This window comes from Onychomys torridus, chromosome 5 (genome assembly GCF_903995425.1).
Source record: "Onychomys torridus chromosome 5, mOncTor1.1, whole genome shotgun sequence".
Lineage (NCBI taxonomy): Eukaryota > Metazoa > Chordata > Mammalia > Rodentia > Cricetidae > Onychomys > Onychomys torridus.
In genome coordinates this window covers 131,287,480-131,300,492 of record NC_050447.1, presented here as the reverse complement: position 1 = coordinate 131,300,492, position 13,013 = coordinate 131,287,480, and the positions used below count along the sequence as shown (strand labels likewise).

Here is a 13,013-nt window from a genome sequence, read left to right as displayed (position 1 = left end):
AATGGTTTGCCTCTTTAAAATATCCTTTCCTTCCCTAACTGGAGTGTTTATAGAAGTTTGTAAATCTGGAACCGTGGGTAATGATAACAGGGATGCAGGTGCTTCTGCACCCTGATTCCTGTGCTGGGTCATCACAGGCTGTGGGCACACGAGGAAGTGCTCTGCTGCACTCACAGGCACTGGATGCTACTTTAGTTTGATTTCGCTTCTGATGGAATTGTTGGGGTCCCTCAGTTATTCATATCCTTATGAACCTGGAGTTCAAAGAGTCAACAGAAATACATTATGATTTTTAATGAAATTGGACTTGATTTTCATTAGCTATTACTTTGTTTATAATAACCTACAGCAATAAAGTCAGACTTATTTAAGAACAGGTGCCTTACATGACTGGTTATAATGGAATCAAATCACTAGTAAGGGCAGTTCATGCTCAGCACAGGTTCTCAAACATTAGGTGCAGGATGATATGCAGGGGTCCAAGTAGAAGGTCATTCATAGTGACAGTTCTCATCTTTGGAATTTTAAAAATATTGTGTATATCTTACATTTAAACCTGGAACATGCTGTGGCTGTCTTAATCTGGGTAACATTTTCAGAGCGTACCAAATGAGAGAATGAGCCCTCTGCAGTAACTGTCTCTAGCGCTTTGAGTCTGTGGTGCTGCAGGACCACTTACCAGGTTCATAAGAGTACTTCACCCAGCACGCAGTGTTTATCACTGCAGGTGCTGCTGATAGCTGACTTTTCAAGGGATTTAACTGTCTAAATTCTCTACAGAAATATACACCTCACCTGCACATGGTCACTGCTTATTTGCTTCTCTTGGAATGAACTGCTCACAGGCACCAAATACTGAAAATGGTATTTGATGGTCATAACATCCTTTGAATTGAGCCCAGCATGGGAATAATCAGAACCAGGGAAGTTATAAAAAGAGAGAGAGAGAAAGAGAGAGAGAGAGAGGGAGAGAGGGAGAGAGCGAGCACCTTATGTTACAGTGTCACCTTTTAATGTTTCCAGTGGTTTTCATTTGCTTCCACTCAAGACAATTTTATTAGAATTTAAAAGAAACCCCTCCCCTAGGGAAGGCAAGCTGTATTTGTCGCTTTTAATATATTTTAATATTTTTTATAGGAAGACCCTTGTAACAGAGCCCCAGATCTTAGCACAACTGACTCCATGATGGAAGTGCCATTCAGGCTGTAAAACTCAGCATGTAGACAGCACCACCAGCAAAAACTTTTCAGAGGCCTCATCCATCAAAGCCCATAGTAGTCTCTAAATGCACTAACCTTGCGTTTTGGCTTCTGTAGTTAGTTCTGCTTCTGTCTAACTGATCTTGTTAACTGAAATATGATAACCCGGGATATGGATTTTGTGCTTAAAAGCTCACCCTGAGAAAGGTTCAGTGTTACACTGGATCCCAAACACCCAGTGTAGTAGACAGCTGGCTAATAAAGACGGTCTGTTGACTTAAACCCATGTCTGAGCAGTCTTCTCTGGTGGACCCCCACAGCAGTCCCCAGTCACAGAACTGCTTTCATTTGGTAGCAATGTAATTTGATCCCAAAGATACCAAATTATACCAAGGTGCTATATTCTACTGGCTAATTTTAACACAGAGACCTCTACTGGATTATTGCTACATTGCTTTAAAAGAGACAGAACCATTTCACAGACTTCATTCTAATGTGTAAGATCCTTGATGCTCAAGGGATAGAGCCACTCAGAAAACAGTAAAAAGTTTAAAACCTTTTTTAAATGCTTGTGTCATTAAAGTATAACAGAGGAAATTACTTCAACATTATTTATGTTTCATGTTTCAAGCTTGTTTTGGTATATACAAAATAAAATGTGATTTTCAAATCCAGATAGGTAAATATTGTTCGTTTGATTTGATTTGAGGTGTCAGTTTTTACAGTGCTGGGGATCAAACCCGAGACCTTGTGTATGCTACACAAGCACGCAACATTGAGCCTAAAGTGCCTTTTCCTTAAAACAATTTAAAAAGTTTATGTGTGTGTAAGAGGAAATATGTACATATTGCAGGTGCCCAAGTCAGCCAGAAGGCGATGCAGTTACAGACAGTTGTAAGCTGCTGGTTATGGATGTCAGTTGGGAACTGACCTCTGATTGTCTGAAAAAGCCTCAAGCATTGGCCATCTCTACAGCCTCAGAAGTACCCAGACATTCACCTCTCCCTCCCCTTTCCTCCCCTCCTGGAGCTCTTCTTTCTTCCTCCCTCCTCCTTCCCCTTTTCCTCTCCCCCTTCCTCTCTCCTCTCTGCTCCTCTCTTCTCTCCCCTCCCCTACCCTATCCTGTTCTCTACTCCCCACCCTTCTTCCTTCTGGCGAGACTTGGCCTCAAGCTCCTAACTCAGCTATCTAGGCCCTCTGGACTGATGGGATTGCAGGCAGTCACCACTGCACCAGCATAAGAAACATCTTACATATTGTTTTAGAAGAATCACCACTTGGACCCCAGATCCCCAACTGTGGTGCTTTACCCTGGATCTCCACTGGGATCCAGGTGACATCTGAGAAGACATGTGTCTAGGGACAGGAATGGAGGGAACAGAACAGAAAAGTTTATTAGAAAGTATTTCATAAACCAGCAAAGATTTTTTTTAAGTATTTGGAGAGGATTTAGTTTAGTTTTCTAGCAAAAGAACTAAAACTTACTATCAATATTCAAATACCTCTAAGCCTACAGAAGACAGACACAGAGAACCCTCCTGCAGAGGACAGACACCCACAGAGAACCCTCCTGCAGAGGACAGACATCCACAGAGGACCCTCCTGCAGAAGACACCCACAGAGAACCCTCCTGCAGAGGACAGACATCCATAGAGAACCCTCCTGCAGAAGACACCCACAGAGAACCCTCCTGCAGAAAACAGGCAGAAGACACCCACAGAGAACCCTCCTGCAGAAAACAGACAGACACCCACAGAGAACCCTCCTGCAGAAGACAGACACCCACAGAGAACCCTCCTGCAGAGGACAGACAGACACCCACAGAGAACCCTCCTGCAGAGGACAGACAGACACCCACAGAGAACCCTCCTGCAGAGGACAGACAGACACCCACAGAGAACCCTCCTGCAAAAGACAGACAGACACCCACAGAGAACCCTCCTGCAGAAGACACCCTCCTGAAGAAAACTTACAGTGAGCACTGAACTTGCCATTTGAAAATACATGGCCCAGCTGGGTGGTGGTGGTGTATGTCTTTAATCCCAGCACTCAGGAGGCAGAGGCAGGTGGGTCTCTGTGAGTTTGAGGCCAGACTGGGCTACCAAGTGAGTTCCAGGACAGGCTCCAAACCCTGTCTCGAAAAAAAAAAAAAAAAAAAAAAAAAAAAAAGGAAGGAAGGAAGAAGAAAATCCACAGCCCAGTTTTATATTTGTTTCTCTTCCTAGGGTTACCATTTACTCAGGGTTATATAGAAAGCCCTCTAAGGCAGAATTGGGGGAAACGGGAAGCCATTTCATGTGACACACAATTAGTAGTCAGTATATAAACTAATGGAATTAGTTAAGACTTAAGTGATTTTACAGTGAAGAATCAGGATCAAATATCTGACTTAGACAACCTGTTGATTCATCTCTACTAAGCAATATAATCTCAATTATTTTGCTTAATTTTTCCTTCATTAAAAATATCCATGTGGAGAAAGGCTTTCACTGAGAAATGACTAAAACCAGTAGCTATTTGTCTGCCTTGAGAGGCTGAACTGTCCACTGTTGATTATGGCTTGCAGTGATGTTTCCCAACACTGTCAGACTAAGGATTTGGCAGATTTATTAACCGATGGTTCTGATAATTTGCCAGTTTTAAGCTTGGCGGTATTATTTTGTGTGACTGCATTCTCTGGATGGGAAGAAGAAAATGAGAATACTTTTATGCTGAAGCCAGTCTCTTTGAAATCATTATCATCTCAAGGCTGGGCAGCATCTGAATTGTTAATCCTAGGCCTCAGACTAATGTATCTCCTCTCACTGGGCGTTTTCTCAGGTGGCTCTGGGTATCACCATTTATCACAACCCCAGTTATAATCTTAATAGAATGCATTAGTGGTGCACTTTAAAAATAAAGTGCCACTTCTCATTCCTTTACTCTTAAAAAATATTTCAAATGCAACATTTAATCACTTTAAGAAGAAAAATTGCCATTTTAAATTATATATGGCAAATAGTCTGTTGCTTTACCAGAGAAATATACAAAAGTATAAGTAGTGCATTGTTTAGGGTGAGATTATTCATAGGTTCCCCATGGCTATGTAAGTAGAGTAACTTCCAGTATACATGTAGTAAAGCATTTCTAAATGGGCTGACCTCCAGTTTAGTCATAGCTCTTAACAACAGGAGCTACCATATTCTCTGCATTTTCATGTGACTTCTGTCAGGAAAGTATTTTAAACACTTGCTGAATCCATTTTCTTAGACATAAGCCATACTTTGTGACTACCCTTGACTTATGAGTGAAAAACTCCATTTTTACTGGGATTTTGGCCAGTATTTTAGGCTATTTGTTATTTCTTCCATTAGCAATAGTCACTTCAGAGTAACTGAACCATAGCTGGAAGATGGCATTTCTTGAAGTTGAAGAAGCCATAGGTAGGAAGTCAGAATGCCAGACATCATCATTTGGCATGTCCTGATCTATGCTACCAGATACAGAAATAATCAGATCAAATTTGACATTACCATCTCTCCTGTCCAGCATGGGTTTTCAGAGGGAGCTCCTTCCCAGTAGTTTATACGTATCTAGCAATGTTAAGAAATGCTTCATCTCAAGATCGGAGTATCTGTGACCAGCAGGCAAGCTGGGAGGACGAGACTCGAGGGAGTAGAACCTACAGTCTGAAGAGTTCTGTAGGATTGTGAATCAATAAGAGGAGAGGAAGACTTCCATATACTTCTTGAATGAGTGCCAGAAGGCTTGCCTAGAATGTATAAAGCCCTAAATTAATTTCCCAGCATCTAAAAATAGATGTAGTGTCTCCCATAAGCAAGGAAACTAGATATTTAAGATCTGATTGATTTTAATTGGCCAAGTTTTAGCAAACCTGGACTCCTTGGGGACAGAGACAGTGACCTGTGTAAGTTTTTGTTTTGTTGTTTGAGACTCAATCTCTCTAGGTAGCTCTGGCTGTCCTGGAACTTACTCTGTAGACTAGGCTGGCCTTGAACTCCCAGAGATCAATCCACTTCTGCACCTCATTGACAACCACAGAATGCCCCCAACTCCACTGTGTTGTTAGATGAGCTTTCCATAATAAAGGATTCCTTCAGTGATGCCTGACACCCAGCAGTGGGAGAGCTACGGGTTTCCTTTTGGCTGTTTGCACTCCTGAGCAGTGTCTGTGGCAGAGCAGGCAGGGAACCATGATGTGGCACAGCTTCTGCCTCAGCTTCATTGGCTAACTGGTGAAACTGGTATCCTGGAACAGGCAATTGGCTAGAAACATGTTTCCTTGGCATTTATAAACCCCTCCTTTTAGTTTGCCTAGTTTTCTCTATACCTATCAGCATTTCAGCTGTGTGTCCCACCAGAGTTGGAAAGTTTCATTCACATGGTTCAAACACACTGGAGATGGGCTCACTGGAGCATCAGGAAGGGCCAGTTGGTCCCTAGCCCTGGCAGAGTCTTCTTCCTGGAGCCCCTGCACCTTTACCTAGGCTAAGGGAGTTTCGTTCCCCTCTATCTTTAGCTTCTATTTATTAGATACTCATGTTTTTGTTTCTTGATCTGTGCCCTTATTTGGATAGAGTACTTCTCTCTGGCAATTTCCTGGATAAAGCAGCTGTGGAGTGGGACAGGAGAGAATAGCTGGTTCCCAAACCACACTAATCAGCTTTGCATTATGGTGCTAAGTACCTAACGTAGACAACTTACAAGAGAAGAGTAATTTCGGCTCAGTCTTGGGGGGCCTGCCTGTGACTGACTGGCCCCATTGCATCGGGACAGGCGCACTTAGCAAGTAAAACCACTCCTTTAACTGCTGGTGATTACATAAGGGAAGGTGTGGGTTCTGCCACCCCCTTCAGGAGCTGCCCCCACTGACCTAAAGACCTCCCACCAGGCCCTCCTCTTTAAGCTTCAGCAGTAGCACTGAATGGCAACCAAGCCTTTACATGGGGGAACAAAGAGGAGCTCTCTTCCCACATATGTATGGGAGAGTCTGATATTGTATAATGACAGAGATATGTTCTGTGAGTGTATGGTGATTTAGTCATTGTACAGCACAGAGGACCACTTATACAGACAAACACAGCTAGATGTCATTAGGCAACATTACCTTAGTTGCTTGTTGTTAGGTTGTGTTTTTATTTCTTTGAGATGGGGCTTTGTTTGCTCCAAACTCCCTTTGTAGCTTAGGCTGGCAGCAAACTCATGGCCTTCCTGCCTCTACCTACCAAGTACTAGAATGGCAGCTGTACAGCACCATGTACTTCAGTCTCTGAGACCACTGCTATATGTGATGTGCTGTTAACCAAGACAACGCATGGCTACATATGAACAATAAAGCATGTGGATAACCAAGACAATGCATGGCTACATATAAACAATAAAACATGGATATTTGTTGTAGAATATTCCTTTACACTGTGTGAAGATGTGTCACTGTGACTGGTTTAATAAGGAGCTGAATAGCCATTAGCCAAGCAGGAAGTATAGGCGAGACTTCTGGACAGAGAAAAACTGAGAAGAAAGGAGGAAGCGCCAGCCAGATGTAGAGGTTGCAAGACATGCAAGAGGAGAGGTTAAAAAAATCCATGAGCTGTAGACAGAGGCTTTTCTCTGTCCTGTCCCACTCCACAGCTGCTTCTAAATAATCACTCAAAGGTTTTTATTAATTATAAATGTTCGGCTGGTAGCTCAGGCTTATTACTAACTAGCTCTTACACTTAAATTAACCCATACTTCTTATCTATGTTTAGTCACATGGCTTGGTACCTTTTCTCAGTGCAGCATTCACTTCTTGCTTCCTCTGCATCTGGCTGGTGACTCCTAACTCTGCCTTCCTCTTCCCAGCATTCTTGGTTTGGTAAGGCCCACCTATACTTCCTTCCTGGCTACTGGCCAATCAGTATTTTATTAAACCAATTTGAGTGGCAAATCTTTACATTGTACAAGAGAATTATTCCACAGCAATGAGCCATGTGGCAACACATAGACAAATAGAAATAGGTTTATTTAAGTTGTAAGAGCTAGTTAGAAATAAGCCTAAGCTATAGGATGAGCTTTCATAATTAATGATTTCATAAGTCTCTGTGTCATGATTTGGGGGCCTGTTATGACTATAGATAATCCTTTCAAAACTCTTACTGCCTCTTGACTCTTTGACCCTTTTCTCTCTTCAAAGGACCTTGGACCCTCTGGTCCTTCACCGTTAGTCAGCTATTATGATAAAATACCTGATAGCTTTTAAAGAGAAAAGATTAACACTAGCTCATAGTTTTGTGTGTTCTAGTGCATGACTGACTGTTGCTTCAGGGCCTGTGGTGAACATCATGGCAGGGAGCAAATCCCTACAATGCTCACTTCACAACCAGGAAGAAAAAGGAGACTGAAGTGGGGCCAGAGTTCACTATATCTTTTAAAAAAAAATACCCCCAAAGATTCTGAGCACCAAACATTGATCAGGTAGACCTTCCTTTGGGGAGCTCCTTAGGATCTGAAAAACAGCATACTTCATATATATATATATATATATATATAGATATATAGATATATAGATATATATATAGATATATAGATATATAGATATATAGATATAGATATATATAGAGATATATAGATATAGATATAGATATATAGATATAGATATATAGATATAGATATATAGATATATAGTATACTCCTCATGCCCATCCCCTGCACCCTGATATTATTAATAACTACAGATCTGTCTGGGATCAGAAGCCACAACAAAGGGAAAGATATTTCTAATCTGAGGGTTTATGGAAAAACCTCACATACATGCTGTTCCAGTCATGTCTCTTTATTGTTCTCTGTTCCCAAGCATATCTATATCTATTCATTAGCAACAACTTGTTAGTAATTAAAAAAAGCTACAAGGCAAACTCTTAGGGACAAGCATTCTTTGTAAATATGATAAGTGTCACACTAGGCAAAAGCTTGTCAGCTTAATTGATGGCTGGTCTTACCTGCAGCCGTAAAAAGTTCTGGCTTCTCTTAAAGGGGTAGCTACAAGGGTTACAATGGAAAAAACTAAACCAATGAGAGATCTAAAGAAGAGGTGAAGAATACGTGCACTCTATCACATTTCTTAAGTGTGATTAATAATGTCCAGGCATGGTTGACCAGTTAACAGCCTTTTTCTATTAATCATCTGAATCTCAGGGCCTAAACATAGTCTATTGAGCCTAAAATCTTGCATTAAAAACTGATGTAGAAATAAATACAACGTGCTAATTGCTTTTTGAATCAGAGTGGGGAGGTGTTGATAAAGCAGAGCTGGTAGAGGAAGCTCAGGGCAACATAGGTGCTGTAGATCTCTTGAAGGACTAAGATATACCAAGGCCTGACACGTGCAATATCACTCTAGTTCACCATAAATCTTTTGAATGGCTTTGATCCAATAAGGCCAAACATCTGCAATTTCACTCATGAATAAAATCTGTGAAATTTATGCCTGTAATCTATCCCAAGGACACTTCATTTGGACAGTTTACCCTGTCAGTAAGCCAAGGATGGAGAGCAGACCTCTAAGTCACAGGGAACAATAGATCTAGTTATGAAGCATATTTTAGTGTGTTTCTATTCATCACACAGCTAAATGAGAAGTCATCTTCCTGACCATCCATAAATGTGTGCCTGAAAGATTGAGATGTAACAATGAGATTACATGTACACAATACATGAAAATTCATGGTAATGGAGAGATATCATAGCTGTTATTGTGCAAGTGAAATTACAGATGAAAGCAACAGTTTTCAGAGTCAGTGATCTGTAAGCCTTGCTGACAGGGTGACCCATCAGAGAATGATTCCTCTGGTGGGTTGACATCTGAATTATCAACTGCTATAAGCTGTAATTACATCATGGCCTGCAATAGCTCATGACAATCACTTCTGACAAGGCAGAATTTCCAGGGAGAAAAAAGGACTCTGGGAAGAAGAGGTGGGGAGACACCAGTGAGACTCAGATCAATTTAGACATACAGAATGGGGGAGAGGTAAAAAAGACATGTGGAAAAATATAAGTTAATAGAAGCAGGTTAATTTAAGTTATAAGAGTTAGCTGGGAACAAGCCTAAGCTAAAGGCTGAGTTTTTCATAATTAACAAGAAGTCTCCATGTTATCATTTGGGAGTTGGCGGTACAAAGCATGACTTGCTATACAGATCCCTTTCTAATTTTAATGTGCAGATTCTACTCTTCACTTGCGCTGTTTTTAGGTCATTCCCTGTAGGGCCCAAATGTAGGTGGAGTCTTTCATTGGGAACACAATCAGCTCTGTTCTGCCAGCCACTTCCCAAATAACCACTCAGATACTCATTATGAATTATAAATGCTCAGCCCATAGCTCAGGCTTATTACTAACTAGCTTTTACAACTTAAATGAACCCATTTCTATTAATCCATGTGCTGCCCCGGGGCTTGTGAGTTTTACCTCTCCTGCATGTCCTGCTTCCTGTCTGTCTGGCAACTCCTCCCACTCTGCTTTCCTTCCCAGCATTCTCTCTGCCCCCAAATCCTGCCCAGCCATCATCTAATCAGCTTTTTATTAACAATGAGAGAAATACAAACAGTGTACAAAGATTGTTCCACAGCACCCAAATTCTAAAAATTACTTAACCTGGTCAAATGCACCAGTTTAGAAACTTTACCATATTTTTTTTTTAATGTTTTCAGATGTTTGCCTGCATATATATCTATGCACCACATTCATGCCTGGTGCCTGTGGAGGCCAGAAGATCTCCTGGAATTGGAGTTACAGATGTTTGTGAGCCACCGTGTGGATGCTGGGAATCAGACCCACCCATGTCCTTTGGACAGCAGCCAGTGCTCTTAACCACTGAGCCACTTCTCCAGCCCCAACCTTTCCATATTTCTAGCTACTCCTTACCCTCTTCTTAACTTTCTACAGTGCTTGACATAATAGTGTTTCCTTTGTTTCTACCTTCAAATACTTTGCCCTTTCCTATTATGCTTCCTGGCCAGCTCCCTGTCCTGCATAGTGCCCACGCTATCTCCTCAGTGCCTGCACATGAACTGGAGAATGTAGGACTGGTTGACTAGTTTCCCTCTAATTTCTTGGCCCTTCACTGAAGGGTTTAGTGTTTTCTGGAAATCTCAGTCTGATCACTTTTTTCCACTCAGACATGCCAAGTTCTATTCTTCCTTTATGAGTTTTAGTTAATGCCAATATTAAGTAGAGGAGGCCAAATGGCTACAACAAATAGACCCCAAAGTCTTAAGGCTCTCTAGTTCAATCCAGTTCCACACATCGTTCACATAATTGGGTGTTGTGGGTCAAGTGTCAGAAACACCTCTTCCTCCAGGCACTTTCCTGTGGCTCTGCCACTTCCAGGTGCTTCCAGGAATCTAGATAATGAAGCAGAGCTGCTGTGTCCTGAGTCCATTTGGCAGAAGGAGGAAAGACCTGGAGGAAGCACGCTGCTCAAGTCAAGACTCCAGCACAGTCCCACTCCAGGCTGAGAAAAGCAGTCTGCATCCAGGGACATGAAAGACGACCTTGCTCCTCACTCTGCTGAGAAAGCAGAAGCAACCCTTAGAGACATTCTGTTCTCCATCTATCAGTCCACCTGCTTACTTCAACATGTTCCAGGTGTGTGCACACAGCAAGGACCGCCTCTAGGCACTCCCCAGTCAGAAAGTAAGTCTCTAAGCTTCCACTGAGAATTTGGCTGGCACGGTGCTCATGGCATCACTGTCCCTCATCCTTCTCAACTTCTACAGTTCATGCCAGCTTCATGAGACTTCATGCTTTGGTGTTCCAGCCCTACTCAGATGCCCCTCTTCCTCTTCTGCTGCGGACTTTTCTCACCTATGTCCCAGCTTCCCAAACACCCACGTGGATCACCTCCTGCAATGTCTTTGAAGCCTAGGGTGTCAGTTGGCAGGTTTGTGTTGGGGCCTGAGATCCCCATATTTCTAACAGACTTGCTGATGGCACAGATGTGGCCATACTTGAGATAGCAAGACTAACAATGTATTTGAAGACTGTGTCTACCCGCCTCTCTCACAGCAATACAATGCTAGGCTGAGGAGTTTCCCATCTATTTCTGTGTGTATGGAGTGGGGGTGGGGTGCTCATGTACTCGCAAGTGGATTGTGTGTACATGTGTGTAGATGTGGGGGGTGCTCCTGTACATGCAAGTGGATTGTGTGTACATGTGTGTAGATGTGGGGGGTGCTCCTATACATGCAGGTGGATTGCGTGTACATGTGTGTAGATGTGGGGGGTGTCCTATACATGCAGGTGGGTTGTGTGTACATGTGTGTAGATGTGGGGGGTGCTCCTATACATGCAGGTGGGTTGTGTGTACATGTGTGTAGATGTGGGGGGGGGTGCTCCTGTACATGCAGGTGGATTGTGTGTACATGTGGGGGGTGCTCCTATACATGCAGGTGGATTGTGTGTACATGTGTGTAGATGTGGGGGGTGTCCTATACATGCAGGTGGGTTGTGTATACATGTGTGTAGATGTGGGGAGTGCTCCTGTACATGCAGGTGGATTGTGTGTACATGTGTGTAGATGTGTGGGGTGCTCCTATACATGCAGGTGGGTTGTGTGTACATGTGTGTAGATGTGGGGGGTGCTCCTGTACATGCAGGTGGATTGTGTGTACATGTGTGTAGATGTGGGGGGTGTCCTATACATGCAGGTGGATTGTGTGTACATGTGTGTAGATGTGGGGGGTGCTCCTATACATGCAGGTGGGTTGTATGTACATGTGTGTAGATGTGGGGTGCTCCTATACATGCAGGTGGGTTGTGTGTACATGTGTGTAGATGTACATGTGTATGTGGAGGCTAGAAGGACAACTTTGATTATCATTCCTCAAGTGATTCCACCTTGGGCTTTTTGTTTTTGTTTTTTGATTTTTGTTTTTTTGAGACAGGCTGGCTAGCAAGACCCAGGGATCCCCCATCCCCATCTGCTAATCACTGGGACAAGATCATGCTACCATGGGAGATTTTACACTCTTTCTGGGGACAGAATGCAAACTGCCCACTGCACTCTCTCCTCAACCCCGTGTGCATTCCCATTCACTTCTTCCACCTATTTCAGAACTTTTCTTTCTAACTTCTTAGTGACCACATCTATTTGGCTGCCTTCAACCCCTCCAAATGTCCAACTCTAAACTGATCATCTTTTCCTAAAAAGTAGATGTCTGGGGCCTGGAGAGATGGCTCAGTAGTTGAGAGTACTGTCTGCTCTTCCAGGGGACCCTGGTTCAATTCCCAGCACTTATATGGCAGCTCACAACTGTCTGTAACTCCAGTTCCAGGGGATCTGGCACACTCACACAGACACACATGCAGGCAAAACACCAATGCACATTTGGGGAAAAAAAACAAAAACAAAAACAAAAAACCAAAAAAAAAACAAAAAAACAAACAACCAGTAGTGCCTGCAGGGGTTGTCTGTCTCTCTGACTCTTCTACAGGCTTTTGAGACGCTACTCTGAATACTGGATCGCCTTGCCCAGCCTCAATACATGGGAGGTGCTCAGTCTTAAGGCAACTTGATATGCCATGTTTTGTTGATATCCATGGGAGATCTGCCCTTTCCTAAACAACAACAACCAAAAAAAAAAAAACGGAAGAGGAGTGGATTAGGGGGTGTGTTATAGAATACTATTTTAGGGTGAGTTACTTTTATGTTGCATTTGTTTAATTCTGTGAAGCTGTGTTGCTTTGCCTGTCTAAAATGTCTAATGGTCCAATAAAGAGCTGAATGGCCAATAATGAGGCAGGAAAGAGAATCAGGCCGGGCTGACAGGCAGA

The 13,013-nt window shown here is 42.7% G+C and overlaps 1 protein-coding gene across 1 annotated transcript in view; it reads right to left on the bottom strand.

Moving 5' to 3' along the window:
- LOC118584695 (translation initiation factor IF-2-like) overlaps positions 1 to 13,013 on the bottom strand; it is a 39,200-nt gene that overhangs the window by 23,491 nt on the left and 2,696 nt on the right. The window lies entirely within an intron of this gene.